At 37.7% G+C, this 17403-nt stretch overlaps 1 protein-coding gene across 2 annotated transcripts in view; it reads left to right on the forward strand.

The window, feature by feature from the left end:
- The first annotated feature begins 1387 nt into the window (after nt 1-1387).
- Nucleotides 1388-17403, forward strand: part of LOC116165064 (PR domain zinc finger protein 1) — a 38848-nt gene continuing 22832 nt past the window's right edge. The window contains exon 1 of one of the 2 annotated variants that reach the window (XM_031479343.1): nt 1388-1599. The gene's annotated coding sequence lies outside the window, so the exon portion shown is untranslated. The remainder of the gene's footprint in view (nt 1600-17403) is intronic. The other variant, XM_031479340.1, reaches the window with a different exon arrangement.

Here is a 17403-nt window from a genome sequence, read left to right on the forward strand (position 1 = left end):
GTTCTTAAAAGCTCTAATATCATGTAATCCCAATGTATGTAGTTGGTTTTCAGCAAGCAGCAAACAATTCAATGTTTATATACCTACTTTAATATTAATATCATTGGTAATATGTATAGCAATATTTCCAGGTTCTTCTGTTCTTGCCGCTTGCGTATAGTTTTGGGTTGTCACTTTGCATAGCGATTTCGATTCTGTGGAAATCTGGAAATGATTTTCCTTTTAACCTATTCTTGTATCTAGTTTAGTATGGCAACATTTCAACAGCAAAAATATTAGTTTCTTTGTATAAGGCATTTGCATTTTGTGGGAAACTGTTTGACAAAAAAACTCTTACCTCTAAACTAAAATATCTTTATTAATCTATGTCTACGTAACCCAAAACAACATTTAGAGGCATATCCCGATCCGTATTCTAATCCTACGTTAATAGTTACCATCTTAATCGAAAAAAATACTTTCCTAAAATTTCGGTAACGTATAACCCCTATGAAGAGAAAGGCAAGTCTTAGAAATTTTCTACATAAAAATTTCATTTTTGATGCACAGTAAGATGGTTTCAGTATCACAAAAAATCTGGCAACCGTAAAGAATGCGGCGGCTACTGTGTCCTTTAAAATTTTTACATAATTATAAACATATAATCATCAATAAAATGGAGGTTCAATGACTTATGACAGCATCAGGAGAATCTCAACTTAACCACAAGTAAATATAAAAATGCAATGACTTGCACAACTTTCAAATCGTTTAGAGGAATTTAAATGCAATGTGCATCTCGAAATGCAGCCTCAATGGTACCGAACAAAGGAATAACGGCATCTTGGAAGAAGCTAAACTGAAAGAAAGTCCCTAATTTTCGGGTGCAGCTTTCTAGGATTTAGCGTCGTAAATCAATTCTATCATTAGCAGCACACTTTCTGCGGTTTATGGTTAACCACCCTCTGGTTCCGTACGCCCTTAACGCATTGACCTAGTCTTTACATTTAAAATAGACTCGTAAATTATGCGAAACGTGCTGGAGACTTTAATGGTAGGTTAGACAAGATACCCGATGAGTCAAGACGCGTTTCCGGAAGAGAAAGCCTTTCGACGATTTATCAGAAGTCTTGCGTTGTATCATTGGGTAAACAAAAAAAAAATTAGTAGCGTCGAGGATGCTGTTGGTGCAACGACGAGTAAGAGTAATAACCAGCATCACATCTTCGAGGTAAGTCAGAATTCGGAGGTGAACGACCCGATTTCCCGTTAAGCGTACTTCCAACTATCACCGTATGGCGCTCACTTAGAGGAAAACCATCAGGGTCAAGTTTAACTTGGTGCGATGGATGGTTAGTTTGAACACGCTTGCGAAGACGGAAGAGTGTAGCGATACGTTTCCTAGTGACTTTACCACGCGGTCTTAGCAGGTGGTTCGATCCCTAACTATAAGGTGACTGCGAACACTTAAAGTGATTAATATTATTAGACGTTTTAAGGATTTAAAGACCTTTAGTGTTACAAATTTAGTTCTTGTGAACCTGAGGATTATTGTGTTGTTCCTTTATTAATATTAGTGCAGGTGGATTAAGGATACACTTGGATTATTGCTCTTCGCAGGTTAGTCAGATTGCTGGTCGGTGGTGGGTAGCATTAACTCTAGGCGTCGCGACGCTTGATGCGTGTTTTGCCGGTCATTTAAATCGACCCCTTACATTGAAAGTAACGGTCCCCTGTCGGAGCCTTGAGTTACACTTAAGATATTACCATAAGTAATTCGAACCCTGTGATGGGGTAGTGAAGACGAAGACATTACAGAAACAAACAGTAAAATAAAAAGTCAATGGTGATGATACGTATGCGGAGGTTCATCGAACTTCACTGTCATACTGTATATCGTCCTTGCGTCACATACACGTAAAGCGCAGGGTCGCTAAACCAGGAACCCGTTTCCCAAAAATATAATTTTATTGAAAAAGTAATTCCTGTATTTACTAAAAAAAATGAAAAAAACGTTTAAAAATTGACCGCACTTGACCCTTTTTCCCTTGTTAGATTGCTAATAATATTCTAACATTTTTTATGTAACATAAATATTAGCACCTAAGTTAATTATTTAAAGGGAGCAGCTAATTGGCACTTCCTTTCATTAACTACCTACAATAAATGACTAAATAAATTAATTTTTCTTGTTTTATTAAAACGTATTCAGATTTGCTGAATTAAATTTGCCCGAGTACCGCCTCTCTTGTGTTGATCAATTTGAAAACCTCGAGCGTGAGCTTTTAGTACCCCCGACGGAGCGTTCTTCCTGTAGAAAGATTGAGTCAAACTTTATCGTAATGTCATAATTCATTAGCCATTCTTGGGACTCCCAAAACGCATGTAGATATTTTTCAAAAAACAAGACACTGATTCATTTTTGTGTTAATATAATGAGTATTTTCCTTCTTCCCTGTACACTTTTGGAATTCTTTAGTTTATACAAAGCCAGAAGATTTACGAACTTCGTTCAAAGTACAAAGGTTGTCTGTGTTTGTTTGGGGTAGGTAAATTTAGTCATTCTGCACCCTATTCAGCTATTTTGATTTTGTACAGCATGTTAGTTATAAAAAGGAAGCAATAAGCCACAATAATATATTGAAATATCGAAAGCGTTTCGTCAGCAAAGTTGTCATCATCAGCGAATAGGTTTAGTTGTTCGCTGATGATGACAGCGTTGCTGTTGAAACGCTTTTTTATTATATTATTGTGGTTTATTGGTGTTATACTTTTTACAAGATCAACGACCAAAGGGGTTCCAGTGCTTCGCAGCATGCTAGGTCCAGCAAATTATGTACAAACTCAATACAAATCCAAAATGTTCTTAGAAAGAAACTTTGTTCTACTTTCAGTTGTCGCTTTGCATGGAATCTTGGTCTGGGATTCGTCTCGTCTTTTCCATTTCATTCTGTCTCCTTCTATATGAGACTAGCTTTACCAGCATGAGTGTATCCGTTATCAACCTTTTTATTGGTCATTCAACTCTTTTGTGGGGTCTTGGTATCTACTGTAAGACATGTTTTGTAAAATCTTTGTTTGTTCTTTGTCCTTGTATTATATTTTATTATTCAATTTGTACTTCCTCGTTTTATTTGTAGTTTTTATTAAAACCATGAAAACCTGGAAGCTGAAAGCACATCTGTCTGCCAAAACTAATATCGAACGTTCAATAGAGCCATTTATTAACGTATTCAAAATGTTAGACAATGCTAGAGCGAATTTCGATTCCCGTACTGCAAGTCAATCGAGGAGAGAGTATTCTTTATTTCTATTTTGCTTTTATTTTTAAGTGTTTGGGGTTTCGGACAATCTCTATCACTCAATATAACTTAAAAAACTCGCATTCCCGAGCTCGGATTCGAACCAGGAACCTTCTATCTCGAATTCTATGTTGGTTACAAACTAGACCAGAGCCGCTTAACGGATTAAATAGCGGGTCAATCGGACGATTCAGACATTTTCGGCGGGCCACTGACGACGATTCTTATTTTAGTGAGGTACTTTTAGGACCTTTTAGGCAATCAAAAATGCAATTCTTTCAATAGGCTTCGAGAAACAGAATCTTTTCTTCTCGGTGTCACAAAACGAGCGAACGCGGTGGGGGCGGGGGAGTTGGTGACCACACGCAAGGTACTTACTTTTCGCGACAAGCAGAACTTTTTGAAATTTGGCGGGAAGATTAAAACCTTCCTGCGCAGACGCGAGGGCAGATGGGTCCGCGTGCATGCGAAAATTGACCCTTCCCCACAACTATTTGGGAATGCGAATTCAGTTTAATGTGCCATAATGGTCCAGTGACAAGGAATATCGACTTGCGACCGGTTCGATTCTTTGCATGAAAGGCTTTTTTAATATTTTTTTTTACAAAAATGCGCATCCCGATTGAACGAAGTTGGACATTAAATCATTTGTAGGTTTAAAATTGTCCTCTCTATTCTTTTTGAAAAGCAAATTTGTACAAAAATGCTGCGGATTGTGGAGTTTTCCGAAGGGATAATAAACGCGTCTTCTATTTTCGAATATGCCGGCCTGATAATGCCAGGTTTGATGCACATAATTAATTTTTGTTTAGATGCACATATTTGTTATTTGTATTGAACTATGAATATGACAATATACAATGTGGAATATTTTGGAAACGAATTTCATCATAAAGATTTGTTTCCGATGTGAAACTCTGGATGGGATTAAAATTGTGTTATGGTAACTGATGAGAAATACAGCTACAAATACAAATAATTAAGCAATTTGTCCAGCAAATATCATGCATCACGCATACTACGAATTATAGCCGATTTTCAAGAAGATCAAGCAACTGCAAATACCATTACGACAATCTACATAGCAAAATTCGTTGGAAGGTAAAATATCATAGGAAATTGCACGGAATGGCTACATTAAGTTTATCAGCGATCACTAAACATTTCTGCTATACTTCATATTATGGCGATATCAATATAGATCTCATTTTCTTGTCGTATACCTGGTAGAAAACCGTTTGTTTACGCGTTCGCCACTGTATGTACCCATCAATTAACAAACATAAACTACCTGTCAAAAGGGTGAACCGCAAGGGCCCACCCAAGCATTCGCATTTTGACAATATTCAAAAATCTTCCACTATACTCCACAGAATCGGTATCCTTTGCAAATAATTCCCCGAAACCTACTTACAAACCACTACAACAATACTTTCGTCGTGACAGCTGCCCCATTTGACTACCAAAACCTTGGAATTTACGGATCAGGTAGAAAATTTCATGTACAGTTACTTGATTAGTGTATTATATCACCGTTAGACGTAATTTGTGGATAAAGGTCGACATGGTGGTATTAAGGATGTGGGCAGCGGCAGGTGATATAATTTATCATCGACTACTTATAGAATAAGGGTTCGTATACACCGAAAGCTTTTAGGGTACCGTTAGAGACAAATAAAGGAGGACCGCGGGCAATTTCACCGACTTATCTCTAAGTCAATTAATGAATCACAAATAAAAGTATTTATCATTATTCTTAGAGTAATTTACGATGTATTAGTAACAAAATCTTCTAAGGAATACACGAGGACATTGAACTAAAGTGTCCTACTGTCCTACTTATACGCAAAAGAAAAGTTACGCGTTTGAAGTTTAACATTCTAGAAGTTTTGTTACATCATACGGAATTTTCTAGATTACCTGTACCGTTTCTTTGTCGGAAAAGCTCATTTCCATTGGAAGGGTTGACGTGCGTAAGCGAAAGATATATGCTGCTGTCTTATTCCATTCTTAATCCCTAGAGAGTTTGCGTACGTCTGACCATTGGGGTATTTCTATGCAAAAAACTTACCGTTGAAATAATACTAACAGTTTACAATCTTAACTGTTCATTTCAGTGAGCAGGTACGCTAACTATAAATTCCATTGACTGCTGCTTCGAACCTGTAAGCGCACCCATTTTTTTTATAGAAATTTGGAGGAACCATTGACGCAACAGGTAGCGAAAAACGTCTTTGTATCTTTTACTTTGCTTCTCATTGCGTTTACTCCACTTTTTACCTTATGCTGTATGTTGACGGCTTAGTTTTCCTGATATTTCGTCCATTTTATTGATATGTGCCCAATAAATCGCGGTATTCCACGTTAAATGATCGGCGGTTTTCCAAAAAGATAGCCCCTAAAGTTCTGAAATGGCGTGTTTCGAACGTACGAAATTTAAAACTCTTTTTCAACTTAAAACTTTTACTAGTCGTTTAAATTGCATGACTTTTCTACCACGACCGTAGCTAACTTTTCAAAATTAATAAAACTACGTTCAATAATTTCACTTGTGCGAAGATAGTTGGCAGGATTTAGCTGTTTTTAATGTAATGTTATATTTAGTTCTATTTAATGATATTTTTCAATACACACTCTTCCAAATATGGACACTAGCTGCAGTTTTTATTTGTACAAAAAAGTGTGACGCTGTTGCCGTCTTGTCGGCAACGTGCTGAAGTGCAAATGGGGCCATGTCTGCAGTCGCCATCTCGCGTCCTCGATATACAGTAGGCCCGCTACACTGTGATATGTTGAATGGTGTTGACTGTTGAACAAAACACCCCTAAACTCCACAGTGCTTTTTCTGATTGACTTGCACATCATTAAGTTGGAGGGGACATATCCGAGGCTGCTTCCTGCAGGAATAAACAATCTGAAATCAAATTCTGGTTGAAAAGAAGGCCATTCGTTATTGTACCATCGTCTCTATTTTTCAAAGAGTTCATTCGAGAGCAGACGGTGGTTGCAGAGAAGTTTTGTGGAAGATTTAAGTCTATGATTGTAGTTTGTAGTGGAATTGTCTAGATAGGCACAGAGTCTTTTACATGACATACGTTTATATAGTCTAAGATTTAATGCTTTTCATGTGAAGCTGAAGCACAGTCTGGAAAAAACTTCTCCAAGGTGCACTTGCAATGCAACCTACGGAACTTTTCCTTACATGACACGTTTACAATCCGATGACCTCAGTTTACCAAATTACTGTTGCATTATAGATGCGGCAAAGTGATGCAACGTATTCACAAAACAAATTATCTTCGATCATTATTTCATTCATGTATTCTATTCATTATGTTAAACGTGAAGTGTGCACGTTTTATGAGCTGCCAAATTTATCTACGTGTAGGCTAAAAGGGCCACTCGAATCGGGCAATTCGCATTCAAAAGTTAAGCGGATGTCCTTTCCGAGTGGTACTACAAATTTTAATTTTTATTAATGAGATTGTATCGTCGAATTTAAAAACTATTATATTCCTTTAGCTACTCCGGAAGGTATCTTTCGTGCTACCAATATAGTAAACGTGTATGAGCTTATCGAGTACCAAGTATAAGTACAATAAGTGTTCATTTTCTCGTGCCTCATTTCCTTACACCAATTAAATCGTTTCTGGAGCTTGAAAGACTAGTTTCCATATATTTTACCAATATCTGGATTCAATTCACGCCTAAAACCGTACTATTTCACCGCTGCCATAGCTCAACATTTTGCAAAGGTCCTATTCCAGGACAATGTGTCTCTAAGCGATGGCGCGACACAAAATATTCTTTCATTCTTCAATTTGTTGATTCTACCTAGACAAAAAAAAGTTGTTTTTATTTTTTATTTCTTTATTTTTTGGCCTTTATTCTTAAGTTATTGGGGTTTCAGTCCAGAATTAAACAAGAAAGACAAATTTTGGCACTTTTGGGAGGGTAGTTCGCGCATACATTTTGGAGTACTAGTTTATTTGGAAAGACGTTTCTTTTAGATTGTTCTACAACCGTATTTCTTTGCATACTTAAGGTTACAGCCTGAAATTCTCATTAGTGTTTCGTGTTTTCCATTTTTAAATCAATGTCCAACTTGAACAGAAGAATATACATCATAAAACAATCACAGGAAAAGTGGGTTTCCCTTGAAAGTCATTAAAACAACTCCATACAACGTGCTTTTCCCTTAAAACCTTAACTCTGACTAGAAAAGAAGTAGAGAAATGACCCATGTGCCCAAGTCCAAACGACCAACTGTTATCAGTAGTTATCAGAATCGTACCAATGTCTCTCACCAACGAAGCAACCCAGGAAGAACTTAATTTCGAAACTACCCAGTATTGAGTTGTTACACGTCCTACTTACCATTGACAAAATACCAGTACCAATTTGTACGATTATACTCACGTCCATATCCCAAGCCAAAGACACCCTCAAACTAGAATATCTGTTAAACTGTAAAATTACAGTTAAAGCCAGGAAGAAACCACTACATATTCCGAGACACGACACGAGATATTCCCACAATGTCATAAGAAGTATTGTGCAGCGAAATCTCGGTACCAATGCAATGAGGACCATGAGTTAAATCAATATGCGAAAAAACCTATCAGGTTACCGTGGATGCCCACAGTTTCTTCAGAATGAACGAACACAAATAACCAGATCCAGACAGCCTTAACATTACTCTCATGTCCCAGCTGGTAAGAGCTATTGACAAATAGTAACCCCTACTACCTTCCCACATACGTCATCGGATCCCCCGCTTGGGTTATGTAACATAGGCGAAATTTCTAACCCCAATCTTTAAACAAGCATCACGGAAACTCACCTAAGTGAGGGCGAACTGCTTAAAATAACTGGACATCATATAGTAATACGCTACGACAGAACGTCCCAATATGCCTGGGGAAGCGTGACTTTATTCATTAGACAGAAATGATCATTTTCCATACTAAACAATCCCCGATGTGATGGCTTTGAGACGGTTTTTAATTGGTGTATAAAAAATGATTTTATAATCCTGACAAATGATCAAACGCCCACACTAATCATGGGCGATCTATGTAAATAGTAAAAATACCTTCTGGGGATACCGGACAAACAACTCTAAGCGGTGTTCTTCTTAACAGCATTGCCACGAACCACCAGTTAGAGATATTGGCTCCAACAGAACAGTGGGATACCCACTTTCGACTTCCCGCTCACCCGCTAAAAACTCTCCACAAAATAGTATTCCATTTTTGGGACACGAGAAAGAGAGACCACGATTCGAGCTTTAAGAAACCTTTCGGCGCCCGAAGTCTATTACCCCTCGAACCGCGCGAAAGGTGGTTAATTTCGTTCGCACAAGAAAAAAAAACAAAAATTTCGTCACGCAAGAGGATCGACGACACCCATTTGAAATTGAAATTGCTAATTACACGGTCTCGTTAGGTACACGTACTTTCCTCGTCTTTCTACAAGCGTTCTTTTACGGGCCCTCATTTGCAACTAGCCAACTACAATATTCAACCCTTGGTTAAGATTGAGATATTTCCCCGAGAAGTGGAAACCTGCGCCCATATTAATGTTTCCCTAACATGGAAAGAACGCTAAGGATCACGGCAAATATCGCCCGATCAGTCTGCTCCCCACCATTTCAAAGTTACTGGAGAAAGTAATTATGCACAGGTTAAATATGTCGTTAGCCCCGAACGATATCCCTCCATCACAATTTGGATTCAGAAAGAAACACTTGGCCACCACCTCGGCCACCACTAACCAACTACAAAGGGTCTCGGAAATTATCGAAAGGGGGTACGACTGTACGAGCTAAAACAATATACAGGCATGTCTTTCATTGACATTACAAAAGACTTTGATAAGGTATGAATAGACAATTTCCTCTATGGTATATACTATTTCCTCTACCAAAAATCTATATGCAGGAGTACCACAAGGAAGTATCCTTGGTCCCATTTAATATACATATACACTCAAGACCTACCCCACCAAAACATTGGAGAATTAGCTACGTATGCAGATGATACAGCGCTGGTAATACAAAGTGGCAGCATTGAAGAATTACTTAATTAACGTCTTATCATTTTGAGGGTGCAGAAAATGGGGCTAAAAAGACATTAATATGTCATGTAAATTTATATTTTCATCCCAACTATGTACAACAATGATTTTTTAGTCACAAAAAGAGACAACTTTGCCCGATGTAACCTACACTGTTACGGAGACCCCATTGGTGAGCCACAAAATGAAACCATCCTGTACACAGACTCTCGAATAATTTAATAACAATTTTGAGTTGCGATTGGAAAAAATCATTATGACCTGCATGACAGCAAATTTCTGGGAATTCTGACCAATTTCGACTCACAGATAAAAAATTTCTTCAAAATAATTCCCACCGCGACATTTTCAGGGTAGAACAAAAATAGAAAACTCGAAGGTGTTTGCCCAAACGCGTGTGCACCGCTCTCGCTATTATAATTTCTGGGAAGCACTTTTGAAGACATACATAAAAAATTACGCATTTTTCTCATCATTCTCACTATCTGCAGGTATTGGAACGTATAAACTTAAACTTTGTCCGTGATGAAGGCGTAAATTCGACAACGCTGAGGATAGAATTAATGTCCAAGGGGCGCTTTTCAGACTGAATTAATGAAAGATTTTCTTGTTAAGCGTTATTTGGGTTTGTATAGTTGGGAAAGGGGGACCAAGAAGATCGGAACAAAGGTGGAAACAGTAACTTATCAGTCGGAACTCTTTCAACTCCCAGTTTATATAGAAAAAATGCTTGTTTTCTCGTAAAACTTTAATAAATCAAATAAAAAAAAATGATCAAAGTCCTCGTGTGAGATCGAAGGGACTTCAGCGCATTTTTGTATGGCAGATCAGTGTTTTATTAGCCAATATTGACTCCACCATCAATAAGATCTTGCCGAAAGCTACCACGTTCACTTTGTCGGTACCATTTTCTCACTTACCGTGCACTCGCAATTCGCGTTTGAAGTTTTGACTCCACCATCAGTAAAATCCTTTGGGGGTTACCATATTCCCTTTGTCGACACCCACTTCTGATCACCCGCAACAATTCGGATTTGAAGTTTCGACTCCACCATCAGTAAGATCTCGTCGGGGGTTACCACATTCCCTTTGTCGATACACAGTTCCGACGTCCCGTTCATTCGTAATTCACATTTTGGTAGATTTCGCTAAAATCCCGGCATAAAATCGTATTCAACTTTTGGGTACTTCACATAGCTCGACCTTCTATTAGTGACACGAGAAAGAGAGACCGCGATTCGCGCTGTAAGAAACTTTTGGGCGCCCAAAGTCGACTACCCCTCGAAGCGCGCCGCGCAAAAGGTGGTTTATTTCGCCCCTAGGAAACAAAAACAAAATTCCGCCACGCAGGAGTTGTGCGCGTTGACAAGATCTTCCCGACGACACCAATTTGAAAACAATCGGAGAAAAACTGTAGAAGAAGATAGATAAAAACTGAAAAATCTCCAGGTTAGTATAATACGCTCGGGGATGGCGTCCAGATGTCGTCGACTCCAAATATTGTAGCCCCATCCCTAACGTTCTTAATTACACGGCCCCGATAGTTACATATACACTCCTTGTCTTTTTACAAGCTTTTTTCTACGGGCGCGCATTTACTGCCATCCAGCCAGCCAGTCAGCCGACCAGCCAGCCAGCCAGCCAAAGTGAGATTAAAAGCTACTTTTTACAAAAAAAATTTTTGCAAAAATGCGCTAATAAAATTCTCGTTTTGATGGATATTAAAACTATTTCATTGATCTCTTTTCTTTTAGCAAACTTTCACATATAGTTAAAGAACGATCAAAGCCCTTGGCTTTGTCTGTCTAGCAGCGTTAGGGGTTGGAAGTTTCCCTTTCAACGAGCGAACTCTTACACTTTGCAACATTTCATTTTTGGCGTACGTAGATTGAAGCGATTGGGGGAAAGCAATTAAAAAGTGTGATATGTCGGAGATGTTACTGAAATAAAATTCATTCCTCTGGGGAATGCATGAGACCTAAGAGGGCAAAATTAAAAACAGGAGGGTGGCAAGATTTTAATCTCGCCCTTTGCACATAGGTCGAGTCATTTGCAAATTGTACGCCGCCGGAGTAAACGAAACGAATGAAAGTTGGAAAATGAAAAATACGTGAAGAGTTTCGCGCAGTCAAAGTGAATCTGACCGTCATCAGAGAGCGAAGCTCTCTCGGATTTTCTTGAACCGCCGGAGCAAAACACGGAAGTGGAAATTCGTTTGGCACTGGTGGGGAGAAATAGGGGAATAGTCGCACTGTGTCGGCCATTGAACCCACGTTCTCAATGTTGACATCCCAGTTGTAACTGTTGATCTTTGTCTAATGCACACGAATTTGCTATCGTACCATTTTTCCTCATTATTCCTCTCATTTGCAGACATAGAAAGAAGGGGTGCGTTTTTCCGCACTCCAGAGAAAAATTCGTCAATGAAAGTGTTAACAAGTGACTCCGATTTTTAATTAGATTTGCTCCCGTTTCGCTTTGAAGATAATTTATTGACGTTACGTTCTCTGGTATTATTAATTTATAAATTTATTACATATGTAGGAAATTGGCGGCCCGTTGTAGGTCAAGCATAGTTTTTAGGGCAAAAGGCCAATAGGCGTATTTACACATAGGCGAGTTAATGCGAAAGTCAAGTTCTTCGTTATCATTGGTCAGTTTGAAAGGAGGACATGATTTATGCCAATCATCATATAAAATCAAACTCATTTTATTCGTATCGGCACACATTTTTGAAAACAAAAAAGAACACGCATACGTGTCGGTATTTACGTTTACGTTGCAAGCGAATTTCCCTCGCGTACTAACATTCCCCAAAATCTCCAAGAAGAAAGGAAGTGTAAATATAAGTTAAGGGTTCATCGACATAGAGTTGCGTTAAGTGAACCCCCAAACAAAACCGGAGCAGCTAGAGGGGTAGTTTAACAGGAATGTGCATGCGGAAGGTCCGGGTTTGACCCCACATGACCTGGGCCAACACTTTCCATGGTAACCGTCACGCAAAGTCGGGAATCCGATCGATTTCTAGGTTGCATCCCACCAACCCCTTACAGACAATTGATAAGAAGTTCTCACCGACATTTCGGCAAATTAGTATTTACTCAGACCAGTATTGTAAATTTCATCATAAAGGGGGGTGAAAGTACTGAATGAACGCATTTCAACAAAAAAAAAGGGAGCTATAAGAGGATACTCAATTTTCATTTTAGATCTAATTATAAAAGCGCGTCGACGTGCGAAATTGTTTATACTTTCCCCCTCGTTCTTCATCCCCATTTTCATAAACGTTCCGGTTAAAAGCGATAGTGCCTTGTTTGTAAATGAAAAACATATGATAGGCGCAACTATTTTCCACCCTTAAAACTAGTTCCCGGATTTTCGCAAGTCCCGGAAACTCGGGGGTTGAACGTTCTCTGCTGAGCGAGTTCGTTGAACTAGTATCGATCCCGCACATAATTTCACTTTTATTTTGTTTTCGTAAAATTAAACTGCATCATCGGAAAATTCGATGCCTCGGCGATCGTTGCATTTTTTCACGTACTTTACGCATTGCGTTAATTTAATGTCATCTCATTATAAACAGCTGTTGCAAAATTAACAGCGCACAGATCAATTTCATGTTATTCAATTAGCAATCACACTTTAATTAAATTGTTATTGTCGGGAATTCCTAAATTTAGATGTAATCTTTTACAAGTGTTACGAAAGTTAATTAAATTCAGAAAGTCGTGCTTCTTCAAAAACTAATGTTGCTAATTTATCATAAATCGCAAACTAGTATGCGTGCAGAATGTAAGTAGTGTGCGAAAACAATTAATGATGGCGTAATTTCAACGTTATGGATTATCTTTTTCAATCAGTTAATTTATGATCTTATTAGTAATACTAGATTTAAGTTTGATCGTTTCCTGTAGCAATTTTGCTAGATGAGAGTAACGCTATTTTCAAAAATTTATTGCTTAATAATTGTAAATTTTGAAATGTTGAAGCTATGTCACGTACTGACTGCTGTACTGAAAGTGGTTCCTTGGTCTCCCTGATAAAGTAATTATGGCATGCTTCGGATTTACTTTTATTTTTCAAATGGTAATTATTGATTTAATTTGTAAAATACTACGTACACCTAACTGTGTAATTAATAATAGTAGAAATTAAAATGTTTTACGTACTTTACACTTCACAAACCTAAATATGCGTATTCTAAACTTATAATTATAGTGTATAGCCAAAATCATACGATTTAACGTCAGATTACATTTAACACTGTGCTAAATGATGGTGGTTGATTAATTATTTGGGATTTACTCAGGATTGAGGTTTAGGTTAGAAGAATTAGTAACGACTAGTTCAAATCAATTACTAATTCAAATTGACACAATGAAATTGTTAAATAAATTTTTTAAATCAAAATTCTCTAAGGCTCTGAAATGATCGGGGGTTGCGTAGATAAGTTCCCAAACATTTTAATTTGGGTATATTCTTTAATTTGAACGAGTTGGTTAGAGGGTGCGAAAAGAATCCCAAGTTAGCGGTATCTTTTTGGTGGGAAAAATTTAGAATGCATTGTCCGATAAACAATTGCAGTTGTAATATTTAGAGTTGTCCGTTTAAATAAAGTGTTCTGCGGTTTTTTGGTGTTTGTTTCATAATCTTCTTAAAAAATTACAAATTTGAACGCCCATAGGTTACTACGAACAGAATTTTGGAGTTTTTTAGGATGCGGTTTTCAAACCTACTTGTTATTCGGATAAAATGTTGCTTACTCTGACGTTAGTTTTTTATTTTCTATTTTATAGTAATGAATTCTCTTTATTAGTATGTACAGTGTTATCCTTCAATAAACCTACCCCTATTATCATTATACTATATACTATTTTCACCTATAAAGATCTTTATGTTACACCCTGCATAATTTCTTGATTTGTAAGTTGTAACTAAAAGTATTGTAATTCGTTCTCTTTCTTTTAATTGCAGAAATGGTATTGAGCTTTCAGGTCCTCCAAGACAGAAATTAAAATAGAGCATATAGAATTACACATACCCCTTTTTATAGTCATCGAGTCAATCGAGCAGGACGACTCGACTGAATCACCTAGTACTTGACTCTCTCAGTAGCCGTATTTGAGCTGTTTCAATTTCAATTAAATTACTAATTAGTCTTCAGTCTGAATTCACTTACAATTAAAAACCAAAGGACTTCAAATTTAAGTACGTTGGTATTGAAATGAATTGTCTGCAAACAGATTAAGCATGTGCCTTCCACCTACTTTGTTCTAATAGTGACCTACTGGCCTATTAGAATAGGACAAAGGTTTAAATTTTTCTCAAATAATATCTTGTTCTACGCCACTTTTAGATAGACTCAGTGGGCGGTAGCGTCGTGAATGTTTCTTGTTGGTGTCCAAAGGAACATAATAAGGGAAGTTTCAATTAATTTATAGCTACAAAATTCCGTTCTATAAGAACACTTTTTCGCGCATTTTCCAAATTGTCTGCACTTTGTCCGTCTGTCTGTCCGCCTGTACCACTGCTAGTCCTCCAATTTAAGCTTTTTCGTTGTGGTTTCTTTCTCATAAGCTGTAGTACAGTCCCGAGACCAGAACGGCAAAAGATTTTTGGGATTACTTCCCTCCCGAGTTATTACTGATTCTGTGTGGGGAAAATGCGTTTTCGTTGGTCACGAGTAACCACATCTATCCACTTTAATAATTTAAGAACATTTTTGCAGATCCGAAGTATTCTACTAATAGAGTAAGTAGAGTACGGCAAAAAGATCAGACGGTTTTAAAATAAAAACAACACAAGAATTAAGAGTGATAGGTACATATTGTTTTATTGCTTATTACAGAAGGGTGTTAATGTAAATTAATTACAATAACTTCAGAACAACTGATTTTGTCCGAGCAAGATCTGAAGATAACGCCCTTTAAGTAAATTATGTCCTTCTTTGAATAAGGATTCTTCCAATCTTGAACTGAAGCTGTCGAACACCTTCTCTAACATTGCAGTAGACAGGTTAGCGATTTCTTGGCTAGTGGCCAGGCCTCGGGCTATGTGTTTAGCACCCTGAGCTATATTTAGTTCGGCGCCCCCGTAACTAATGTTTATAATAGTAAAATTGCGTACTTAGTGACTGAGTTTCTTACGGTTGTTTATTCGTATTGATTCGGAAACAAAATTCACCAAGAACCACACAGGGGCGGAATTGCGAATAATTGAAACAAATATAATTTAGCACATCTTGCCGCCCCCTCGAAAGTGGCGCCCTGGGTTATAGCCCAGTTACCCCTTTATAACCATGGACCCCTTTCAGTTCGTCCAGTGTGCGGGGTTTGTTCATGTAAACTCTTGCTTTAAGGAACCCCCACAAGAAAAAAAACCACAAACACTTAGGTCTGAGGCTATGCGATGACCTCAAAATGCGAGATGACTTGGCCACGAAACTTGCTTATCAACAAGTTCGCCACCTCGTTTGCTGTATGGGCAGTTGCCCCATCCTGCAGGAACCCACAGCCTCCTGCACACTAAACGATTTCTTTGATGTTCAGAGACAGTAAGTTCTTCAACATCAACAGATAACGTTGGGAATTGATCGTAACGGTTCGACCACAAAACTTTTCGCTGCAGCACACCACAAAGTAACCTTTTACCTCGCCTTTTACCTTAGGACTCTTAGAGCTCTTCCCGACCACTGCTCCATAGCCTATGGATACTAACAAGAATATGCACGTGTCGGATCTGGAGCATGCCTATCTCCACCACCTACTCGCCGCGCCCTGTATAATGCCCAGTAAGGGTAATAAGAATCAATAATGACAAAATCAATATAATTTAGGGTGTTAGCAAAAAAACTGCTATAGTGCCTTTAATTGCATAACTGCTAATATTAACTTTTATATAAGTGTTAAGTTTAGAACTCCGTGCCATATCCAGGAGAAAGCTTTCCAATAATTAATTTAAGTTAATTAATTAACCGTGTGATTTCAAACGGATTAACTTATGGACACAATTTCTTATAATCAAAACAAGTATAAATTGTGACACCTTTTGTAAATACAGATACAAAGGCATTGTTTAAATCGATATATTTCTCGATGTTTCGCTTCTTTCTAGATCATTAATGAGGAGGAGATACATAAACATTTACAGGCCGCTTGGCATACATTGAATATATACGATATACAATGCAAGAAGAATCAAGCCCTTAGAGAAATTCTCCGAAATATTGCATTTTCCCCTTGTCTTCCTACATTATTTTCGAGATATTCACAATTAAGTTTTTACATTGCCAGTAGATGTGTCTCGTCTCTTTGAGAGAACACTCCGTTCTGCAGATATTTGAACTGAAAGTTTTGACATGTGTCTCGTCCTGACTTTGTGAGTACCCTCTTCTTATACTTCTTTTTCAAGATATTAGCTTCGAATTAGAAAATAATTCCCTTCGTTGAGACCTTTTATTATAGTACGAAGAAGGATAAAACCAGTTCCACCCCACCCCGAAACCCCTCGTTTGATATCGGGGACTCTAGGACCATTCCCCTAAAAGTAGTTCAACACGGCAGGAGTGATTGGACAGACGGACGTACGAACGGACGGACAAAACGCAAACGATAGCACATTTTTTAATCCTTAAAAATGGCCTAAAAATAGATATAAATCCTGTCTTCAAGTTAAGCTGCCTCGCTGTATTCAGGGTAATTAATTAAATAGCACCCCAAACGAGAAACCCATAACGAAAAAGGGAACATGCTAATCGATTCAAGTTTATCAACATTATGTAAATTCCTAATTACATAATTAATCTAATCATCAAGTTTATTAATTTATTTCGTAAGAGTGCAGTTACTTAAAGAAGTTTTGTACCTAAGGGTTATGGACTTATGGTGTGATAGTATCGCTTTCACTGTAGAAAGTTATAATTTAATAAAATAATCATAAATTTGGATTAATTAATTAGGTCTCCAGTGACTTCAATTAGCTAATTAAATTAAACTATCTGTTCCTATCTAATTATTTAACATATTCAATGGAAATAAAAAGGGGC

This window comes from Photinus pyralis, unplaced genomic scaffold (genome assembly GCF_008802855.1).
Source record: "Photinus pyralis isolate 1611_PpyrPB1 unplaced genomic scaffold, Ppyr1.3 Ppyr1.4_LG2, whole genome shotgun sequence".
NCBI lineage: Eukaryota > Metazoa > Arthropoda > Insecta > Coleoptera > Lampyridae > Photinus > Photinus pyralis.